General features: G+C 45.7%; 1 long non-coding RNA gene across 2 annotated transcripts; it reads left to right on the top strand.

The window, feature by feature from the left end:
* Window positions 1-26: 26 nt before the first annotated feature.
* LOC128147749 (uncharacterized) lies at window positions 27-19,022 on the top strand. Of its 2 annotated transcripts, none has more exons than XR_008237088.1 (5): window positions 27-3,172; window positions 4,367-4,462; window positions 9,851-9,935; window positions 10,590-10,707; window positions 11,256-19,022. It is a non-coding gene; the product is annotated as an uncharacterized LOC128147749 (long non-coding RNA). The 2 variants fall into 2 exon arrangements; XR_008237089.1 differs by having other exon boundaries at window positions 28-471.
* Window positions 19,023-24,164: the final 5,142 nt, after the last annotated feature.

The raw sequence follows: 24,164 nt of genomic DNA, 5'->3' as shown, positions 1-24,164 counted from the left end.
ATCTCTTTCTTTCTCAGTAAGGCCGTTGCTATGCCTTATGCACGTTGAATCCCTCACTGAGTCCAATGGACCAGCATCCATGACAAGAGCTAAGTGCGTGGGCAAGAGCTCTGCTGGTCTGGAGCCAGAGTTAGTATTCCCTTGTTCTTTAAAGATAATGTTACAGCGAAGATGGAAGTTATTTTTTTTGAGTAGGGAAGTGGGATGATAAGGCAATAAAAGTGGTGAAGAGACCTGTTACGAATCATGGCGTAATGCGTACATGGAATAACCTTATCTAAACATGCCGAAGTTGGTTGTTTTGAGTGGAGGCTGAGGGTCAGCAATATACTTCAAATCATTCAGCTATCCAGGAGAGATAGCAAGACCTCAGCCCTGGCCAGCTCTTCAGACCAAAGTGAAAGTATTCCCGTGGTGATGCTGGTATGGACTTCAGTGAAACCCCACCTCTGGAGTGACAGCTGGACCTAGGTAAGAGCTGCACGCCAGGCATGAATATTCAGAGAAGTCAACACAAGGGTGAAACAGGACAGGTAGCATCAGAAAGCAGGAGAAGACAAAGGCATATCTGGTCATTAGCTTTATAATTGTTCTAAAAAACATTTTGTATTTGGGCAAAATTATGAGGATTATTTGTAACAACTGAATGACAGCCTGATAATTCAATTTTGATTTGCTCTGGCAAGAGCATTTATAAGGACACATTAGCAATGGGGAGCTCTCAAAACACATGTATACATGCCAGTGCCAAAGAGACTGGGCATGTGCTCCTGCCTACGTGTGAGGCAGCCAATTCCTGCCACAAGTCCTGGGAATCAACAGCACTTTGTCTCCCATTGCGCGGCCTCACCAGCCTTGGGCACATGGGGAACGGTTGTCTGAAGTCTCTGTGGCAGTGCCTTAGCCCCCAGGAAGGAGCCCTGGGTCTGGAAAAGGATGCTGTGAAAGGTCTGCAGTGCCATGCTATTTTTGCTTGTTTATCTGGTCAGCGCCAGCCTATTTTGTGGGCAGCTTGTGCTTGTCTCAAGGTATTTGGATTTGATAATCTGATCAGTGCCAGTCCATTCTTGGCTTCTCTGTCCACCTGCTGACTCCCTTGTGTTACCCTTCTGGTGCTCTATCCATCTGTTAAGAATTTACTTACAAAATGCATTAAAATAAATCACTATGCTTTTATGTGCATAGGGATCCTGTTTCCAGCATCTCAAAAATCCTAATAAATAACTGTGTCTGTTAGTAACAGTATCATAAAGTCTTGTATTTTATCATTAGTGATTTACAGGGGATGCCATGATGCTTAGAAAACAGCCTTTTAACATTCAAATTTGGTGGTTTTCAGAATTCATTTTATACTTTGCTGTCAGGTAATACAGGTTTTCAGACCAGGTGCATGTGCTGAACACTATTATCAAGGAAATAAATTCAGATACAGACTACAACAACAGCTTCTATCGAATTACTGCTTGACTGTAAAGAAGACCACAGCTAAGACCTGGGGCAATGGAAATGCTGTGGATCCAGACATTTTTTAGTCTGGACTATTGATTTTTCCATGGGGGAGGACGGGACGACCCTGCTAGGAGAGAGAAGACCGTTTTCCATCCTCTGCAGAAGCTGACGTGAGCATTGTTTGTACCAGCACGAGTCATGCGAGAGCTGGGGGAACCCGAACAGGCTGATGCCACCAGCCAGCGCCGCTCGGGCAGGGCCATGAGACCGGGCACCGGCCGAGACCCTGCCGGTCGCGGGGCTGGAGGCCACGGGGGAAGCACTTGGTGTTCAGAACTTCTTAACCCACTGTGGAGCAACCCTGAGCTTCAGGAGCAGTGCCCGATGGGACGGCCGCTGAAGGTGTAGTTCCATAACCACCAAACCATGGAAAACGCTGGAGAGGAGAAAGACTTACTGGAGGCAAGGTGGAGACAGGTCGCAGACATGCTGGCATTTGGAAGCTGCTGAAAGGCTGCGGGGAGGCTTCGCAGCCGAGCGGCTCTGGTCCCCCCTTGCCCTTTGGTGTGGGTTCCTGCCGCTCATCGCCACTGAGCTTCCAGCTGTTTCCAGGGGACTGACCCTGAAGGGGGAATGCTGAATACAGTGTAGTTGATGCCATTTATCTTCGTGTTGAATACTTGCGAGCTGTAGTTCATTTAAATGAAGCCTTTATGTGTAATATATAAATTAAAGCCATAATGTTATAGGAAAAGAAGGGCAGCTTGGCTGATCCAGGGATTAAAATCTTTTAACGTTATGTCCCAGATAGTGCGTAATGTGATATAAAAGGATTCTAATGCGTTCAACAAAGCCAAACACAGCAAGACCTGAACAAACCCCAGAGGACACCAAGACAACCAACCTAAAATATAGGTCAATGTTTTCAAATTTGGTGTAAGTTCTTTTTGTCTAATTAATCTATATCTACCAATATGTTAGTGAGAGGAAGATACAGAAAGCTGACTGCCACTGAAACGTTCCCAAGGCTGAAAGAAAACAGTCTCAGCTTGTGGCTAATTATTTTTTTCCTTGAAATTTATGCCCTGAAAGATAAGCAAACATGGTGTTTATTTGACCTGTGCACCTTGTACCAGACTCTTTTTCCAAATACTGTTCTTTAAAACAGCTATTAAAATGATAGAAAAAGAGAAGAAAATGCTGCTGAAAACACAGCAGCACAACAGTGAAGGAAGAGGATGAACACAGCTTGAGATTACAGCAGTCACTGCATCAAGATGTTCATCATCCTTGTGCGTGGCCATGCAAGATGTGGGCTGAGTTTCCAGCCCTGCTGATTTTCCTCATGGGTCTCATGACATCTGCTGTTTTCTTCCTGAGAACCCAAGCCTGGAAGTGTGTGGCTAAAGGATAGTCTCAGCTTTCCTTTAAGAGGTGCCTCTGCCCCATTTTCCAAGGGAGTAAGGCACGGCCATGGGACCCCAGGGTGGTCTGCCAGCGGCCGTCTGCTGCCCTTGTCCATCCTCTCGGCTCGGCTGTCCCCTCGCGCCCGCACACGTGGAGCAGCGTCGGCTGCGGCATGGGACTGTGCCAAGCACGGGGAGCGTGGGGGGTCGTGGGACCGCAGCCGGCACGTTGCCCTTCACACGTCAGGGTATGGGCATCTGTTATCAAGTGCTGTCGTTACCCGTGCCTCGTTTACAGCTTTACATCCCTCACCAAGGTAAGCTGTAATCCTCAGGGAGCTATCAGGATATCTGATTTATGCAAGAGTCTGTAATGAAGTTATGACAGTTATTTCTGTAGCTAATGGGAATGTAAAAATTCAGATAACATATGTTAATACTGATAAGCAAAATCTCTGATAAGGACACCCCACCACCACTAAATAGGAAGACTCTGCTCTGACTGCTGTAGTGGCTCTGCTGCCCCTTACTGTCAGTGAGGAACTTTCCTGAAGGATGAATTTGTGGAATAGAAGTAGACTACCAACACTGAAGGTGTCCGTCACTTGACATAGACCTTGTTCTTCCCAAGCAGTTAAGTTGGTTGTGCCTGTGTACGGTGACTCTGTTTAACCAAAGTTGAGGCAAAGAAGGGGAACTTTCTGGTTTACATTGTGTTGCATCTTTGGGAAACAAATTTAAAAAATACGATGCCCAGTCAAAGCTCCTGGCGATGACGGTGCTAGCTACTGCACACAGCTGCTTCCACTAGTGACTGACTGGAGCCCAAAGGCTCGACATGAGTGCTTTGATCATTTGTCTATGCTTTTGAAATGCACAGCCTTTCTTCTTCCGTCCTAATGGCTTTATAACTGATTCATAATCTCACTCTTCTGAATGAGGTTAAGATATGGCTGAATATGTTGCTGAGTAAATGGCTTGCTTTGTGGTATTTCTATTAGGCTTGAAAGAAAGTATCACTGACTTGCCTAAGAAGAGGTTTATATTTCATATAATAGAGGATATACATCCTGATGTGCATGCTGTTTATAATGCATTGGTAGAATTTATCATAGGAACATCCAGACCTCTTAAACACGCACTAAATTTAACTTTAAAGCAATGCTAATTCAGGGGGAAAAACAGTATGCATCATCTGTCGTCAATTTGATAGTCTGTGATATGTGTAACCAATTGTTCTTATTTACATTAATTTGCATTGTGAAAAGCAATTTTACAGTTTCAGTCAGACTTAATAGGCAATTTGCAGCTCACTGCCTAATGGCGTAGTTACTTAAGCCTGCCCCCAGGGTGCTTTCTAGACCTGATATGAGACTAAACCTTTTAAATGTTCAATTGAACATCTTAAAAAGTCAAAAAGTCTTTAGCTGTTAGACCCAGTTCATACTTGCCTTGTCATATTTGATATTATTGCTACAGATGCCCTTTGATTCAGATATATTTTGCCCTAGACTGCAGAAGTGGTGATTTGATTCCGGAAAACATCGTGGCATGTGAGTGGCTCCCCCCCGCCCCCAGAGGCACTTTGCTGAAGGAAGAAGGTGAAGGTAAGAATGTCCTGGCAAGCCTTGCACCATGGCTTTTGTGGTTCAGTAGAGCTACTACCTGCATTTAATGACTGACTTTTCACCAAGGCATCTCATCCTAATGATACGTTTCCACATTTATGAATACATGAACCATCTTTGGTAGGTGTGATAAAAGCTAATTTTACAAGAAGACTGAATGAAAGCCCTTAATTCACAACAATTTTACTTCGGATTGAATGTATTAGGGGCAAACTGAAAAACAACCTACATTTGGGTGATGCTGCAAGGCTATTGTGATTTTGGCACTCTTGGAGCACTACCTAAGAAAGGTTCTTTGCCCTGTCAATTTGCATTAGGAGATTGTCGTTCTTCTAATAGTATGTTTGATTGTTGAAGAGGTGCTTTGAGAAAGCATATAAGGAGTCCCATAAGGGAAGGTTGCGGGTTCTGAGCATTGCAGATGAGGGAGGAAGTAGCAAAGACCTTCTCAAAAGATGGAGCCCCAATTCTTAATTCCTTACGCTGGATACATGCAACAAGTGAAGGTCATGGAATGTTTTAATTTATGTGCTGTAGGAAGAATGCAATGTACATGAGACTGAAGCAGGTTGCTGATGGTGGATGGAGTGAGCAATGACCATGGTTGTATCTCTGGCCTTTGTACCTAGTGGGTCATGTGGAAGAGTCAAGCAGGAGTGAGTTTTGTAAGAATTACACAAAAGATGTCTTGTTTGGTCATCCTTGTACTAATGGTTAATAAAGACATAGAGGTGGGATACTCACTCATTTACATGAAGATATTGACAAGTTTGAGATCATGATGAATCAAGACCTATCTTATTGTTGTAGTTTGACAGTGATCTTCTTTCACATTCAGCAGTTTTCATTTCCAACACACTTCCGGATATTGAGATATTTGTTTCTAACCCATGCTGATATCACATAGATATATGCACTTCGCAACAGATTATGAAAATCTGTGAATGTTATTGGATTTCTGTCTTCTCTAATAGGATAAAGCAAATACAAGGTTTGCTAAATGCCATTTTCTAGGAAAGAATATTGTGCCACACTGAACTAATGTAATGCCACCGTCCTTCTTCTTTAGGAGTCTGCTTTATTTCTGCAAGAGGGTTTTACTTCAAAAGATGTCGCAATTCACTTCACAGTAGTACTCTAGAGAGGTTCCAAAAAATTGCTATAGCTGTGTGCTACTTGGCATATCTTGCATTTGCAGCATTGTGCAGAGCGTGGAAAGATAGTCAAGGAAAGTTACGTATCAAATCAACCCATGTCATAATGCAAAAAGTCCCTTATCTACAATGAGCTCAAAGTATTTGAGGCTGTGAATATCCCAGCCAGTTTAGCAAAAAATAGCAAAGTAAAATTATGATTTTATAATGTTTTTCAACTAGATTGGGCTAGTTTGAGGCCATCTGAGCTTTGTGATGCATGGAGGTGGTGTAGGTAGCCTAGGCAATCTGGTACTGTCTATATTTGTACTTCAGAATAGCAGTGATCTAACCTATTTTCAGTTTTAAACCTTGTTTTTTCAGATGGCCTTTGCTGTTTTCTCACTGCTACGTAATTAAAAAGCACAAAAGTTCAGAAACCAAAGTGTGAGAGGTTGAAGACAGCCTTTTGAAATGGGAGCTAGAGGGCATTTTTACAGCACTAGCATGAATCTTTACTACTTTTCTGAGGTTCACTTGTAACACGGCTAATATTTTTAGCTTTTTATGAAAAGAAGTGACAATTACGGCTGCACACAATGTGAACTGTATTCCGTGGCTGAAGGCGGTGTTCGACCTGGGGCAGGAAGGTGGCTGGAGCTCCTCTCCCTCCACCCACGCCCTGGACAGCCTTGGTTAAGGTCTGACTAACCCCACCGAGGCCTCGCCGCAGCCCGGGACTCTCGCAGGTGACTTTGCTGTTGTCCTCTCACACCAGCTACTTTGGTAATCCTGCTACAGAGTTTGTCTCAAAACCCACCAGGGAATAATGTTTATTTTCAACCTGCTCTGCATTCTTCCTCTGCACTTACCAAGAAGTCCATACCTAGTGATAAAGGCTCCTCACCTGAGACAACCATCCACAACTAAGGTTTGGTTTGCTCCCCCTCACTCTGGGGTGTCCACTCAAAATCCTAAGGGCATTGGGAGCAGTCCTGTTTGTTGACCACACATTTTAGAAGAATGATCTTGTGGAACTGCCACCCAGCCTTTGTTCTGTTTCCTGGACACTCAGCTGTCTGCAAATCTCTCTAAGTCAGTCAGGTTTTGTGTTTCAAAGTCTATATTCTCCAAATGCAGAGGTAATGTTTAAGAAAAAGATCACAATAATGGAGGATTTTGGATTAGTTGAGTTCTTTTACCTTTAAATAGATGACTGAGAAGGAAAATTTCTAGTTTGCTGCAGCACAGTGCAGACACAAAGCTGTTTTTCATTGTTTATTACTGTTTAATAAACAGCAACCTGCAGATATAAGACAGTACTTTACAGACTAGTACTGCTATGTTGTTGTGAAGATGATGCACTGCATCTAACCCTTCAGGTAATGGACATGGGTCTTTTCATCTTCTATTGATTTTTGCAAGATGGGTTTTATCAGCTGAGCTGCATACACTCTAGGTTCATGCTGAATACCGAGTATATTCATTAAAGCGTAGAGAAGAACTCAGGAAAGACATTAGTCCATTAATCACTTGCACATATAATGACCTTCATGCCTATATGTCAAAGTGGCCAGCCATGTCACCGTGAGTGGCAATGCCAAAACACGTTAATTCTCAGCCCAGGCGAGAAGCAGGGCAGTGCACTCTCTGGAGGCGGCCACAGGAGGAACAGCGTCCTGCGAGGAGCAGGGTGAGTGTGCAAACAGGTCATCCCAGAACATAAAGAGTACAACCAAAAGCAAACAGCTGCAGGAGCATGGTCGGTCCCAGCAGACCCTGGCAGAGAGCAGCCCCCCCCACCACCTCCGTGCCCATCAGCACCCATGCTGGACCTGGCCCTCGCTGCGGGAGCTGGGGGTGCCCGCGGGCGTAATGCAGCACAGAGAGGTTTTCACCAACAGAATAAGGTGATGTTGTTCTTTAAAATGCTGATATCCACAGAGAGAGGAGTCTAGCATTTTGACGTACTGAATTTAACTCCTGTACAGATTGCTCACAACTTATTTGCATAGACTGATCCCTGTCCAGAGTCCTTTTGAGTGTCTAGGAATGATCATTAAGGCAAATTGGAAATCAAATGGACAGACATGTTGTGCTTTCAATGATTATGCCAGCATTTTAAAACTGTGGTTATAGCATAGAACAAGGCAGAACACATTTCTTTAAAAGGAATTATGTACAAAAGCATGAAACCTTTTCTGCAGCTATTCTGGTAACAGAGTGCAAAGACTGTCTGCAAAAACAGCACAAACAGCCATAAGATGTTCAGCCTGAGTGAAATTTCTGCTTGTGCTGGTACCATGTCCTCCACTGCTGCGGCTGTGGGCTGCTTCAAACGTGGTGGGACCTTGTGAAGGAGAGACTATGGCCCATGATAGCTGCCAAAACCAGCATCCGTACAATCTCACCACTTGACATTAAAGAGTGATTTAATCCCCTCCATCAGAGCTTTTGTGACGCGATATTTGGCTTGTGTTTCTGCGGGACTATTGCAGGAGGCAACCCTGCGGCTGCAGGCAGGGCTGGGGGCAGGCAGGAGTGCTGTGCTGCCCTCACGCTGCCCAGCCTGGAGCAGCCTGGAAGCCAGCGTACCCCAGCATGGTCCTGTGCCCTCCTGAAGGATGGTGTGTGCTTCCCTCACCTGCTGCCTCCTCACCCATGACGTGGGGAAGAGCACTCCAGCAGGAGCTGTGACGGAGAGTTGAAGGTGGACTTCGCTTCGTGTGCCTCGGGGAGCACGTGCATCAGGCAGGGATGGGCAGGATGGATGCTTAGCAGGGAGCCAGAGCCAAAGCGCATGCCACATGGAGGGATGATTTTGAGGATGCTCTGTGAAGTTACAAAAACAGCACTTAGGCTAACCGGGGATGTGAGTCTGACCCAGCTTCACGGATGGGTCCTTACGCTCGTGATGTGTGGGTATTCAGCCAAATTGTCCGCCACGGAGATCAGCTGGATCTTTGTCTATGTTTCTCGGAGTGAGATCAAACTTTATCGTTCAGCACAACTTTCTGCCTTTTCTCCAGAAGTTTTCCTTCTCCTTTTCCCTCATTGTGGTGTTTTGGCGGCGGTGGGAGGTACGCAATGCAAATCCCCAAGCAAACACAAGGTCAGTCACCTCATGTCAAGGGCTGATGTTGTTAGTGGAGGTCTCCTGATGTGAGCTAGGCATGGCAGGGAGAAACGAGGGGAAACTTAACAAAATGGTGACCCTCCACTGTGCACAAATGGCACCGTCATGGCAGTGTCCTGGGCGAATCCACCCAGGGCATCACCATACCCTGGGCATGCGCGGGGCTCTGGGCAGAGGCATCGGCAGGCAGGAGGGGTTGGACAATACCTGCCTACTAAAATAAGCATAGCCTCGAGTGTGGAAACATTGTCAAATGGGGCTGTCCGTGGCTGAGATCACTTGTTTCCCACTTGAGCAGGAATGCTTCAAACTGCTGCTATGATACAGCCTATGAGCTGTGTAAGTGATATAAAAACACTTTTTAATTTATCCTGAAATGGTTCTGATATACACTGAAAATCCTGATCGCACTAACTGCTTTTGATTTACTTTTCTTCCTCATCCATAGTGCTGTATACTTTCCAAATAACTCCAGTGTCTAATTTGCCAAGTCTTTGTTTTCCTTTACCAAATCTCTGCTAGACTTTGAAAAAAAGAGGTGACTCTGTCAGCTTTCTTGGCGAGGTTTTGTTGACTGTCCTCAGAACACCCTCATTCGAGCAGCTTGTCTGTGGATTTTTAGTTAACTGCTGGGGAAGCTGCTTTATGACAAAAGTATGATTAATGATTGCTTTTGCATGTTTCTTATAAATGAGATGCTCTGTCACTAAATAAATACACAAATAAATGGGCTGGGTGTAGAAGAACATGTTTTTCACCAAAAATGACATCCTTACTTGTAAATTTTAACAGATGTCATGAAACCAAATATATTATAATCTATTACAAAAAGCCTTTGAAGTTCTATTTTAATTAACTTGCAAAGCCATCAGGACTCTTGGAGAGAAAATGATATGTGTCATGTATCTTAAGAACCGCTTGAATGTGATCACGCGGATGTGATGGGCATGGCTGGAAAATAAAAGTAGCAAAGAACAGAAGCTAAGAGCAGTCACTACTGTAGCAACGCATAGTTGATATTTAGCAAAGCAACCCTGGCATGGAAAGCAACTGTGAAAAAATTGCTACCACCCCCTTAAAAAGCCCTTCTTATTCCAGCAGCAAAAGGGGAAAGGCTCTGAAGCTGAAGCCAGCGTTCGAAGAAGCTGAGCCTTAACAGAAGCAGAGAATGGTATATCCTGGGGTAAGAGTATATTCATATACAGATGATAAAATTCTTTTAAATGGTTTTCCCTGGATGCTCTTGCTCTCGATCGATGTCAGTGGCTTGCAGCCCCCTCGCAGGTCCCTGTCCCCACTCCCGCTGCGGCAGTGTGGGGCGGTGGGGGTGATGCGGGGCACAGCATCCCCTGCCCAGCCAGCTGGACCTGCCCTCACTGGGTAGTGCGGATGGGGCCTGTCCGGACTGCCGTAGAAATAAATGCTGTGAAGCTGCTCCAGAGCAGCATCCTCCCAGACCAAAGCCCCAGCCGGCCTCCGGATTCAGGCAAATGCAGGAGCCCCAGCACCAAAACAAGGCTCAACATACCTTGTACAAAAAGGATGTAAATACGTCTTGAACTTCTGATGACGGTGATGCCTGTGAAACTGAAACACATATCTCAGGCGGAGCAAGTACTCAAACCAGCCAGAACTAGGTCTGAAGCAGTTTGCAACTTGCTTTCCTCCCGTGCTGCCCCAGGCAGGTGTTAGCATTGTAAAGATCGCTGCCCCTCCACAGCCTTTGCACAGACTCTGGGGCTGATCTTCAGCAAGTGCAGCGTGGCTTGTTCGTTGTGTGAGTGTTGGTGGGCGCTCCATCACACGCTGCAGAGACCTTGCAGCTTTTCTCTTCCAGAAACCTCTGACTGAATGAATGGAGATGGGGACCATACTGGATTTGTCTCTGAATATATTATAATGGCTATGGATGGAGCTCCTGCTTGCTCTACAGCATCGCTGTTTTTTGACTGAAGGTAACCATATGCTGTATTTCCAGAGCATGTGTTTCAATGAGATTTCCATACCAGAGCAGATGGGCATGCTCCAGTATGGGAGAATTGTTTCTCTGTGGCACTGCTATGAGCCCCGGTGTGTACCCATGGAGTAGATGGCACTTCACGTTTGTGTATGATAAGCATGTTTTAAGTAGGTTTGTGATTCCCCTAACTAATATAAATTCCAATTAATCACTCTTCTAAAATCCCAGTTGCATGCCCACTGCTCGCTGGCTTTCCAGTTTCATATTGTCACTCTTTTTGCTCCTACTGATGCCATCATCCACTGTATCACTGCTGCTGCATTATGGAGGTCTTCCAGCCTGATGTAAAGATATTCTTACAAACCGTCTATTGTGTGCTTGATCATCAGCTAGACGAAGCAGCAGCAGAGCAGTCGCAGGCGAGTCAGTCACCAGCCTACTTCTTATCCTGTCTGTGCTCAATGTCTTGCTCTACTGTAGACTGCTTGCATAATATTGGGCAAGTAATTTAGAAGCACGTAGATATCTAATTTCTCATTACAGTAAACAGGAGTTAATCCCTGTAGCCTGTGAGCTGTCCCATGCTGCCCAAGGCCCCGCTCCCTCACCGAAGGCTTGGCAAGGCTGCTCTGCCTTTCATGGGCACCGCGGGAGAACTCACCACCGGCTCCTGCCCGGGGAGGTGGCACCGAGGCAAGACGCAGGTAAGGCTCAAGCGGAGCAAAGAGAACGTGACCTGCGGCAGCGCGTTGAAACGCCGTGGTAAGCGAGATATCTACGACCCCTCGAGAAGAAGCATCGAGGCGTTCAGCACTCAGTTCTGCTGCCTGCAGCCGGCTCCCCCTGCCCTCCCCTGCCCTCCCCTGCCCTGCCTTGCCTTCCCCTTCCCTCCCCTGCCCTCCCCTGCCCTGCACTCCTGCTTTTGCTGCTCCGTCCCCCGGCTGGTGTTTCCTCGGTGGCTGTCACCGCTTACCACCCAGGTACGCGCAGACCATTTTCTTTCACCCACTGATTTCCTGGTTTATTTGATTCTGAAATAATTGTGCTCAAGCATTAGAATAGTGTGATTAAAATTATTTTTAAAGAGCTACATGACTGCTCAGGGGCTTACATGGAAGAAATAATGGGATGAATAAATGGATGACTGGTGGATCTGAGTTTAAAACGCAAAAAAAGGACCAAGTTCCCTCTGTCATAAATGTGGGATTTAGAAAGTCTTATTTGAAGGTTTATCTAAAGGGTATATGTTTGATTATGTCTGCAATTTACAGATTGATCCCCAGTGTGAAGTTTTGCAGAGAAAAAGCTATTATTTTAGGGTCCAGGAATAGTAAGCAGGGCTAGATCCACCAGAACTAGGTGGATTTTCAGCGTGGAGGGAGCCAGGCAGCACTTGCCCTTCATCGGTATTTGAATGTGGGCTCTCAACTAGAAAAGAAACCCTGGAGGGCTGTCAGAGGATTATCTCCGCTGCTCTGCAGAAGTTCAGGGTATTGCCACCAGAGCAGCGTGTGCCTCCGATTTTATACCAACTTAGCCAAGATAAAAATCAGGCTCAGTTCTCCCAGCCTCTGAAGGCAGCCTGATAAAATTAGCAGGAGTAATTTTTTGTACAAAGTTCTTTTGATAGCTTGGCAAAGGCCAGAAGATTGAATACAAGGAGGAGGACTTCAAGCCACGTTTTCTCTGTTGGTGTAAACAGGTATCATTACGCTGAAACAAATGGAAGTGCTCTTACTTTACACCACCTGAAGGCCTGACAAATTCCCATTTGTTTGATGCTATAATGAATAGCCATTTCATGGGTATGAGATGAGTTCAGGTACAAACCTTAGTTTTCAGTTTCCTGCCTGCCTCTGAATAGCAACCAGCATTATTTCACTGCAGTTGTTTTAAAAATTAACTTGTAATGCATTCTAGCCAATCCTTCCTACTGAATGATGATATTTTTTTTTAATTTAATTTTTGGTTTTTAGATTGATGTCCTCATTGTAATGCATCTTCATTCTGCTTTCCACTAAAAGCTCAATATTGTGACTTATGTGGAATATTTAATGGGCAGACTTCTCATATAAATTTTGCAACTACCAGTAATTAGACTCACCCGCGTGCAATGCAGAGAGCAGGAACCTCTGTAGTCATCAAAGGTGCAGAGTCAGGGAAAGAAGCAAAGCTTTGTTTTCCCAGTGAAGCAGAGGGAGCTGCCCCTGAGTTTGCTATGCGTTATTGCGAACAGCTTAGTGGCAAAGTTCCATTATTTCTGACCTTTCTGTCCATATTGTAGCACAACCGTTGCCATTTGGGACAATTCAAGGTACTGCAGGTAGTTCTGTAATAGTCAGCAAACTGTTCTAGCATCATCATTAGCTGTCTCTGTGGCTGGCATGGAGTGAAGGCGAACACTTTGGGGCAATTCTGAGCAAGAGTTCCTTCGGCATCGTTTTCTTCTCCGGTAGTCTGATGCCAAATACGAATTTCCATTTATTATTGTACTGAGCAGCATAAAACATTTCTCAGGTTTTTGCTGCTATCTTCCAAGATCCCAGAGAAGAGTACATTCATCTGAACCTATAATTTATTGGTGTAATGACCAAGAATTAAAGACTGAGGATAACTAGCAACATCAAGCCTTTTTGATCTTTAAAAAATCTCCCATTTTTTAAGGTTACTTGCTACGTGCTTTGCTGTATCCAACAGACATAATTTCGATCTCAGTTAACCTGCACTTTAGGTCAAAAGGAACAACAGAAAAATTAAAAGAGTTCGACCAGCAAGAAATAATTGTGAGTTTCTTACAAAGTGGATGAAAGAGAGCAAGAACTGCAGCTGTGGAGTCAGACCGTGGAGGCTTAAAGGGACTTTGGAAATGGTGAATTTCACACGCCCAAAGCCTGCCGGGTCATCAGGGGAAACCCCACACCATTCCTGCAGCTTTCACAAGCTTGCCACGCACGAGAAGCTGTAGTGCCCACCCCACCTATTTTTAGGGCAGTTCCAGCTCTCCATCCTGCCCAAGCCTCTCCTGGCAAACCCGTTCCTGTCTTGAACTCTCTTGCATCAGTTTGCATAGCGCAGCGCTGCTTTATTTCGGAGCAGCAGTGAGATAACTGGGGGCTGGTGCTGACACTGGTCTTGGGTGACACTGGGCAGGACAGAGACCTCACCTCAGAGCCAGGTTCCTGCAACCCCCCCCGGTCTGACGCAGCACAAAGTGGTGAAACCAAGTTGGTGCAGACAGGCTGTGGGAAACGCGGGGAGAGACCCGCTGCTGGCGATTCTGGCAGTGAGCACCGCCAGCTTCGGCGGCCGATGCGGCGAGGAGAGGAGAAGCAGGGCACGCGCCCCAGCATCGCATGCCTTCGCTCCGCCGACCTGCCCGGGCTTTCTCAGGGCTCCCTATTTCGAACTGCGTATTACATTTACTGTCCCTGTCTAACCTGAAATTTCATGAATGATCTTTTTGATAAATTTTACTTTTAATGTTTTCTCCATCCTGTTAGGAAATATGCTGTTTACTGATGATTACGTTTTCTAAATGACTGCACTTGCTTCTTAGCTTTTAAGTGAAATGCCTGGAAAAATGTGTTTCTGTAGCCTTCAAGGGAAATAATGGGAAGTCCCTCCCTCCCTGTTCAAGACTGCTCTCAAAAAAATACCCAGGTTTTAGCACTGGATTTATCTCAACAATGCACAGTCATTTAAAAGCTTCCTGAGCTGTTTGTACTTACAAGGAGCATTTCTAATGCAACTTTAGAGGACACAAAGTAAATATGTCTAGCTTGGCAGACGGCTTGAAGAAAACCTACTTAGTTCAATCATTAGGTCAAGCCAAATAAATTTCTGCCTTCCTCAGAGAAAATTACTAGTGAATGTCGAGGCTGAAGTGATTTTAACTTCCTTGACATGGAAGATTTAGTTACATCAAACAGTAATGAACAGCTGAAAGATGTAATTTTGGTTATAAAAGGAGTGCAGCCACTACATGTTCAAAGACAAAATAATTCTTACTATTCACTGCACCATAATATTTAAATACTTACGGCATTAAATATTAGTAAGACATATTTAGAGGCAGCTGATGGCTCTGAAGCTTAGTCCCCACTCAGTTTGTCAGATCCTTGAGTTTCAGAGGAAAAACTGTGCAGGAAATCTCGTTCTTTCGTCGTGCTTTTCATTGCGTTACAGATCAGTAAATGGCAGTAAATGGAGCTCTGGCAATGGGAAGGTCGCTGCAGGGCATTTGGAAATGAAAGGACTATTTTGTGTCTCGTTTAGAGACTTCTCTTTATTTATTGGTGTGTGTTATCCAGTGGCCGGGGTAATGGGCCTCAGAAGAAAGTGTTGTTTAAGTAAAATAGCTGTGGTTTGGGGGGGAGTAACTAAATCAGAAGTTCTGAGAAGCAGCGGCCACGTTCTCAGGCATCTGAAATGTGTCTACTACTAAGAGCAAAGCAATTTTTTCTAATTCCAAAATCCCAGTTTGCAAGGATGTTAAATCATCCTTGGGCTTAACACAATAGTCTCTTGGCAACTGCAGATGCTTATCTTGAAAGATTCATTTTTACAACAGACTGAATTCTCAGAAAAGAGGCCAAACATAAAGATGTTAGAAATCAAAGCGAAAATCCAAAAGGGTTTTGAGGCTTGATTTAGTTAAGCATCCAAATGTTTGGCTATGTATTTGAAACTTATTCAAGCTGCTTAAATCTAGAAAACTGGTAATAGGCTCTATCCTCCCTGCTCTGTGACGGAAAGTCTTGGCACATACAGTTCCAAATTGCATTGACCTTTTTTTGCTGCCAAATTCTATTGCATTTTCATTTCTAATTTACTGTCCAATCCAGCCCCAAGGTCTCTAGCTTTTACTGCCTTTCTAGGTTTCCATTTCCTATTCAATATGTGCTTTTCCCCCTTGCTTAATAGTTTTCATTTTTCGCCAGTTAAGTCTCATCTTATTACTCAAAAATTTAGGGACCGATATATGAGGTCAGACTGACAATCCATCCATTTTGTTATTCTTTCTTCTATAATTTACCAGGTTCAGATGCTTCAGAAGGCACAGAAGAAACACAGAAATGGATCATTGTGGAAACCTTTGTCCATAGGAAAAATCCATAGTGTATTTCTGTGCTAATGCAGAAGGGTTTATAGCTTCTTCCCAGCTGAAATAAGTGTTTCATCTCAGCACCTATGTACAAATCTATGTTTTTCTGAATTCTATTAAATGTTCACTCTCAGTAATATCCATTGGCAATGAGTTCTACAGGTTTATTCTGGAGGTTTATTGGTTGTTTCTGCCTACATTTGTATTTCCTCTGATGATACTGATATTATTTATCTTTCTTGCTGGTTTGCTAATTTTCCACAGTAGTGTCACTTGTGATTGTCATTAATATGCTTCCTTTTGAGTGGGAAGGAGGATGCTGTGTAAAAGGAATTATAATACACATTCTCCCTCTAAGTTTTAAAGTACATTTGTGTAGAGTATATTTTTAAGGTATATTGTAAAGGCTTTTCTCTGAAATCCGTGGTTGGAATTACTGACCTCTTCCTTTCTGGCAGCTCTTTTGCATTGCCATCTTTTGGTAAGACCTGGCCCGGATGGGCTGCGTGAGCCCCACTTTTGGGCGGACGGCACCGGTGGTTCAGTGCGAGCCTCGCGGCCGGGTCAGACCCCATGTCCGCAGTTACCTGGCACTTTCTCTGTTTCCTTCTGCTTATTTCTTTATTTTAGCATTCAAGGCTTGCCAGCCACACTGGACTGGTGGGACCTTTGCAAATCTTCTTGGCAGCACTTCCCATCTTTCACTCGGCTTTCTTTCTCTGTATTGGATGCTTTTGATTCGTGCTTGGGATTTATCGGTTTAATTAATCTAATCTCTGCAGTATCATCCATGCTAACTGAAATAATTCCTGACAATGTTTCGTTGATCCCTGTGATTGCTGAATGAGAGTGAAGCTATGTGGCAGCATATGGCAGTATTTCTTATCTGTGGTGGCTAAGTTTAGCATTTTAGAGGGTTTTTTTAGTCCTTTTTCTTTTAATCAGAGTTGTCTATTTGCTTAGAGATTAGGCCATTTTTGTGTGTTTCCTCATTGATAAAACTGTGCTTTTTAATGTTCTGTAAAATCCTATTGTGTTCCCACAGACTTTTGCAGGAGCAAGCTTCATACACAATATCACAGGGCATTGCTACAGTGAAATGCACAGAAGTGGTGTGGTGCACAGGCTTTTTTTGAAGTATTAAAATTTGTTGTTTAAACATTTGCAGAAAGAACAATGCTTTATAAATAAGTACATGATTAGATTAATCCAGGACTACTCTCAGTAAGGGCAGTGGTACAGCCTCAAGCCCTCAGTGGTTATACCAACAGTGATTTTATATCGGTAATGTTTCTTTACTTATAAACTGCCAGTGAGTTGAGAGTTGCGATGACAATCCTGTCTTCCAAGGATGCGCTGAAGTGTTTTGGATCCCAGGGCCTGGTATTTACGGAAGGTTTTTATAGTACAGACTCAGCAGTTTGCACAGTTTGGTGAATTCGTTTAGAGTAATTAGTGTAACACCAGGCTGGATTTGCAAGTCTGTTTAAGCCATTCTACTTCGAGTGTATCAAACTTTAAAACATCTACAGTACAAACATTGATTTTGTTTGGATTATTTCACGTATTTTTCCAGCTCTACTAAAACAGTGGTGAGTAACTCAACGGTTGGTTGACACAGGTCCTGGTCGTTCCTTAGCCTTGTGGACCAAGGGCCTGGCCGCATCCCGCGTGGATTCCAAGATGGACCCCTTGCCTCTGAATCGATGACTTCCCTGGCCCTGCTGATGCAAAGGGATGATAGCAATTCTCCACCAATCCCCAGCAGCCAGTAGTGCAATATACTGTGCTTCTCATACCGTAATGGAAATCTGTATTGTCACTGTTGCAATATGTCATGCTGTACCTGCAGGCCAGTGGGTTTGCCTTCCTGTTATCCTGATCTGGGGTAGTTGTTTATGTTGGCAACAAAGGAGCCAATCAAAAATTTACTCCCATTTGATTTATTTTTGACTTGCAAAACAGAGAATCAGTCTGCATATTTTTAATACAATTTTTTTTCCCCAGGGATGGGCCAGTTTTATTCCACATCTCTTCTCTGGGATGTGCAGAAAGCCCTACAATGCTATCTGGAGACATTGTGTGGCAGAAATTGCCTCAAGAGAATTTTCTTTTATGCTTTATCCCAAAATGCTTATATGGCTGTTCACCACTCTTCCATCATTTATTAAAAGAAGCTTGTGCTCGTGTGGTGTCCTGTGAATGTGACTTGCTGAACAGACCTCCGGCAAATTTGCTGGAGTAAAGCAGATTGCTGCCCTGGAGAAGATCCAGACAGCGTGGGAGTGGCATTCTGTTTTGTTTTCTGTAGAAAAATTATAATTGCCTAGATATCAATTAACCCTATGATACTGGCCTTCCCTTTTTGCAGTTTGTTCATTTGAAATCATAGATAGCTTCATAGATAGTATGAAGAGAAGTTGGGTTTTGGTTTTTTTTTTTTGCAAATCCTGGTCTAGGTTCCCTGTTAAATTTAATTTTTTTTTTCCTCCGGAAATAATTTTTACCCTTGTTCACCTAAAATAAGTGACAAGAAGATGGATGAAGCTCTCCTGCCCCCTACGTGTGTTTTTAGGGAAGAAGTAGGGTGGCTTGACTGGTAGCTCTGAGTCAGTGTTGGTACCTTGTACTGGCCAGCTGATTTGTACTGCTGAATTGCCATATTTTTCTGGACATCACCAGAAATTGTGTTGCTTGTGCTCATTAATTCCTTAATTTTTACAGGTAAGATAATTCAGCGTAGCTGAACCACGTCTTTTTTCTCAGACGTAGTCCACCCAGGTAGTCATATTCTCTCCTCTTCCACAAGCAGCTGGCACTAATGCAGTCAGTTTTCGTGGTTGCAGTGGTATTTAAGCAGTAGCCTAAATACCTGGGTGGTGCTTTGCTTCAGACCATTGAACTGTGGCCACTTTTTCCCTGGTGGGTGCCGTGAAGGTATACTGGTACTCCTTGTCTGTGTATTAGTTTTGAATCATACAAATTCAAAGTTCTAAAATTAACATCTCCTTGTTTTTTCCTCACCAGTAGAACTGGCCAGAAAAAAGTGGAAAAGCGATGGTTCAGGCTGCAGCCCGCGTCCCTGCCAGCCCAAGCTGCCAGCGCGGGCTCCGAGCACCGGGGGACTGGGCAGCGCGGGCCAGGCTCCGCGCGGGCAGGAGGTGGAGGAACGCAAATTTGTGCCAGTACTGGAGGACTGATCCGTACGACGCGGATGTTAGCACATCACTGACCCCAGGCACAATAACAGAATAGCTGATGTGAGACTTGATTAATGAATAATTAATTAGAATGTATTCTAATTAGTGTCAATCAACTTGCTGGTATGGAAAATAGGACCAGTAGATAAGACTGACTGTTTTTTTTAATGAGATGACAAATGTGGTAGATGAGGAGAGTGTCGATACACCAGCCGTCTGTGTGGCATTTACTTCGACAGCAGCGTGACATCTGGGGAGGAACTGGGATGCTGCCGGAGCGTCACGCGTGCCGGACCATCAGGCGGCCGTCACCTCTGCCGAGGGCTCGGCCGGCACCCTCTGCGCCCGCAGGGACGGGCAGTCGGGGAAGGTGCAGGCTGCTCGGGTCCGGCTGCTGTGGAAACCCTCCGCTGAGCTGTGGTGGATGTGCGTGGGGAGAGGGACCACCCAGAGGGGTCATGCAAGGCGGTGGGGAGCGGCAGGGTGAGGGCCAGGAGAAGAAGCCAGGCACCGACGGGCTCGAAGGAGTCAGTCTGCTGAATTCAGTCATGAGATGGGCAAGGCATGAGTTGATCCCAGCCTGTGAGTATGAACACAGGGAGCAGAAGTTTGATAACAGAAAGCTTTTCAGTTTAGTGGATGGGGATGTAAGGAGATGTAAAGCTGGAGGCTGAGATAAACGCACATTATATGTATGGCGAGGGTAATTTGGTAACTGGAGCATCCTGCCAGAGCTGATGGCCGACTCCTCATTGCCAAAATGTCTTAATGGAGATCGGTTTGTGGTTTTCTGAAAGGGTGCTCTACTTGGAAAGGAATTAATCCTGGAAAGTTTTATGCCCAGGCCACAGCGGATGCTCACAACAGCCCTTCCTGGCTGCAGACCCACAATTACTTGCTCCAGTTAATTTCACTGGAAGCAGGATCAGACCCTCACCCAGCTGATGGCGGTCACGGCGCTGTGGCACGTGGGCAAGTGGCACTGGTGTGGTGGAGCCACTGGTGGTGGCTCTGCGGCTAATCAACACGTCCGCTAAAGTGGATTTGATTTTGAGAAGTGTTATGGACCCCAATAAAGATCAGTAATCATTAAAATTAACCACACGCTGATTTAATCAACATATAGCTTTGTTAATTACTAGCTCTTTCTTCGTGTCCATCTGTTTTAAAGATTTTAGTGAACCTGCAGCAGATGTTCATGTAAATATAATAAACCGGTTGCCATGCAAATATAAAATTTTCAGGAGTGTTTGTGTAACAGACATCCAATTTATTTGTGCTGTTGTCAGTATCACGTCTTTAGTGGTTTAAACACAAAACTGATAACTTTGTTAAAATCCCTGTTAGAATCAGCCTCTGCTGTCAGGCTGTCCCTCTGCCTGGCCTCCCCGCCGCATCCCACTCCTGTGTTTTGTCCTCGATGGCCCAGGCCCTGGAGATGTGCCGCGGCATTCCGGTGCTGTCCTGGGAACTGCCACATAAAAATGAAATAGGACCCGTCTATTGACACTCCCTTCCAGGGTATAAAAAATAATTTCCGCGCTCGCGGTGAATACGATTTGTTCGTTGCAAGTGGTGTAAGCGGGGAGCGGCTCGTGGAGCGGAACGCTGCGGGTTTGCAGCCAGCTTTCCCCTCTGGCCCGTCGTGCCGGCGGGGTGGCTGGTTCGGGGAGCGGGAGGTGGGCAGGGGAGCGGAGGGGGATGCTCGCGCGGGGTCCTGCCTGGGTGTGGGGTGGCCAGGGGACACGGCGGTGAAACTGGGCTGGCCTGACAGTACAGAAAGCCAACAGGCAAGTGTTTTAGAACTTGAAATTGCTTTTTTAAAAATGAATACCCAGTGGCATGAACTGAAAAAAACCCCCAAAACCCACAACCCTAGATTTTATTTTGCCGCTAGTGACTAAATGGGGTGCGTTTTGCTGGATTAATTTTTTTCTGATTAAACAGAATCCCCAATACAATGGGAAAAAATGCATGAAAAAGTCTGACATTTGCAGAAGAGCTGTGTTTTGCTGAAAATACTTTAAAAGTTTAAGACTTAGCTTTTGAGTCCACAAGCTTAACAGCAGGTTAAGGTGGACAGAACTCGCAGTAAGGATGTGAAGCAGAGCAGCCAAGGGCAGGTCCCATTTCATCGCTGGGCAACAGGTGCTTCTCCAAGGTAAGCAAACTGGGAGCTCTGGGGAGGGGGGCACTGGCTGCAGTGAGTTGTTCATGCCGTGGCGAGGATGAGCCAGGCTGGGTTTTGGCGAGGTGGTGGTACGGATGTGGTCCAGTCCTTACGCTCAAGGAGGTGCAGCCATGAGCGCTTCTGCACGCACAGCCCGTCCATCCCCGGAGGGTGGGCTGCGACCTCTGAAAATAGGGAGCGTCAGCTCTTACTGTGCCCAGGTGGCAATCCCTTCTCAGCTGCAGATTACCCTCATAAAAGGCACCAGCAAAACTCCCTGAGCCCTCACAGGGATTGATACAATAGGTTCAGATTGTGAATTCAGGGAGGAATCTCTTTTTTTGTTGAGTTTGCACAGAGAAGGCCCTGGTCGATACAAGGGGTTCCTACATGCGACTGCAGTGCAGTTAAGTGATAATAATCCCAGAGGCAATCAAACAACAAAGGAAGAAATTCACTGCTTGTCTGCAGAAGGTGAAAGCCCACTGATTCTCAAATTCACTTGGCAATGTCAAAGACATATAGCCATACACCCCCTTTAAGTTGTGTCACCTCCACGTCCGAGCTGGAGACCTCTGCCTCCGACCGGCTGCGCCTGCAGTCGTGTCTGGAAAGGGGTAAAACCCCAGCAGACCCCCACGACATGCGACGTTGCTCGGTCGTCCCACCGGCTCTGCTGTCCCCCCGAGTTGATGAAAAGGTGGGGGGGTCTCCTTCCCTGCCGGGAAGAGACGCTGGCTCCGCGGGGTCCCTGCGGCCAGGCGGGCGTCCCTGCGGGGTGACGGTGAGAGGGGACCGGCAAGAGGCACGGGCACCCTCAGCACCGGCGGGGCAGGCTCTTGGCTCGTTTGCAAAGCCTCCTTTAAGATGGATTTTAAAGTCAATTAGAGATGACCTTGCGGCGTAATGGGAAAACTGACAAAACACAGAATTGTCTATTCATATTGGTTGTCTAGATTTTCCATCTGCCTTCAGAAAATAATTAATCTAATAAATAGTAGAACTTTAGCCTCAGATTATGCGTTTCCCTAATCCACCGCGTGCGTTTATTGCTCCCTGCGTTCAGCAGGTACACCCACCAGGCACGGATGCCGGGCAGGGCACAGATCCTTGGCTGCTGGGTGCCGCGGGGACGCCCCAACCTCCCTGCTCCCGGGGCTTCCCCGCACCGCTCCTGTCCCCGAGCCACCCCAGGCAGGGTCCCCACGCCGGGGGTGACCCCCCCTCTGCGAGGGCCCTGACGCTGGGCAGTGAGAGCCTGGGAGCCGCCGGCTGCGGTGAGCCCCGGGAATTTGTCCCCACCAGCCCCGCTGCCGTCCCCCCCGTCCTCTCTGTGTCCCTCCAGGGCCAGGCAGCTCAGGGGTCCCGTAGAAATACCAGAGAGCGATGTTGCTTGCTGCTGGCTTCTCCAGAGCGGATCACCGTGTACCGCACGCCGACAGCCTGCCGCGATGGCGAAGCTGCTGGCGGACGAGCGATGGAGGGTGTGAGCCCAGCTCGGTGCACGGATTTGCCCACGGTCTGATGCTTCCGTCCCCACAAAACATTTGCAGCCTGGCGCTCGTCTCTCTCTCTCTTGCATGCATTTATCTTTGTAAAGCATTAACCAGCAGCTGATTCTGCACGCTTGTTGGAGGTGACATGAAAAATGAAATGTATATTTTGGTGCTGGTCGGGGGAGTAGAGGGAAAGATGGATCTTAACTCAAAGTTTCCTGCAGAGAGCTGAGTCTGGAGTTATCTTTCGTTTATGTCTGCACTTGAAAAGAGCTCCGCTTTCTGATTTCTTCCCTTAGTTTTTAGCTTCTGAGGATTTTGGTTTCATTTAGCTCTGCATTGGCAATGACTTCAGGAGCCTAGAGAGGAGGATGAGAGCAAGTGAAGGCAGATCATTAAACAGCTCTCTTCAGGCGCCTTTTGATCTGTGCAGTCCTTACTCTCAGATTGGCCAGACAGACCACTGCTGGCATGAAATTCCTGTGCACGGTAGAAGATTTATGATTTTTCAGGGAAGGGAGCACAAAGAAACACACACCCACAAGTGACTGGAAAGTCCCAAGAGCAGAGGCGTCAGCCCCTGCGTGCCCTTCCCAAAGCAGGCGTGAGGAAGTGGAGATGAACAGCGAGGTGGGGCTGGGCAGAAATCTGGCGTCTCAGCAAGGGCAATTCAGCATCAGCAACGAAAAAGGAATTTAAAGATGTTGGGAAATGATCAGCAATGGTGAGCGGAAGTTGATCTAAACCAAACTCACTGAATTATTTATATAAAGAAGTATTTTTGCAATTCCTAGTAATCTTTGCATAATATTACTAATTTTTCTATTAATACTAAAAATATGCCCTTCTTGACCGAACACAGCAAATGGTAGAGAAGCTTCTATTTCCCACCACAGTTGAGTCTTACTCCAACAAATCCTTAGATTTCAGATGACAGTGGAAATTAATAGCAAGAATAAAATCTTATAATTGAAACTGAAATGAAACTAAATCTTACAGATGGGATACTATCTTGAACTTTGGTCTGAGTGTCTAAAGAATCACTGTGCTTTTTTAATTCTTTGACTCTTCTCCATAAATGTTTTGACGTGCTCAGAAATTTATCTTCATTATTAAGGCTGCTAGAGCATCACATAGTGGTGAGGCCAAAGTCAAAATTTTTACTTACCATTTGCTCAGAAATAAATTTCCAACTGGAAATCTACATTATGGGCTTATTTCTCCTATTAGTCACAAGAGGCAACACTTTGTTTTACGCCAGAGTGCAGCACGTGTCTGTGCCCTCCCTGGGCGCCCAGGGCTGCTCGGCGCCGCCAGGGCCGGGAGCATCCCGACTCCTGCGGGCGCTCGGGGAACAATCCCATATCCCACCAGGGTCAGTGCCTTTCATTTTTATTACTGATACTAGAAACCTGTTTGGTAAGAATATGGCACTCCTATAATCTGCATTCTCTGACTATTACTCCTGCCTAGGAGCCCTGG

The sequence above is a fragment of the Harpia harpyja genome, chromosome 11 (genome assembly GCF_026419915.1).
Source record: "Harpia harpyja isolate bHarHar1 chromosome 11, bHarHar1 primary haplotype, whole genome shotgun sequence".
Lineage (NCBI taxonomy): Eukaryota > Metazoa > Chordata > Aves > Accipitriformes > Accipitridae > Harpia > Harpia harpyja.
The sequence above is the reverse complement of the archived record's forward strand: the minus strand, read 5'-3'. Positions and strand labels throughout refer to the sequence as shown.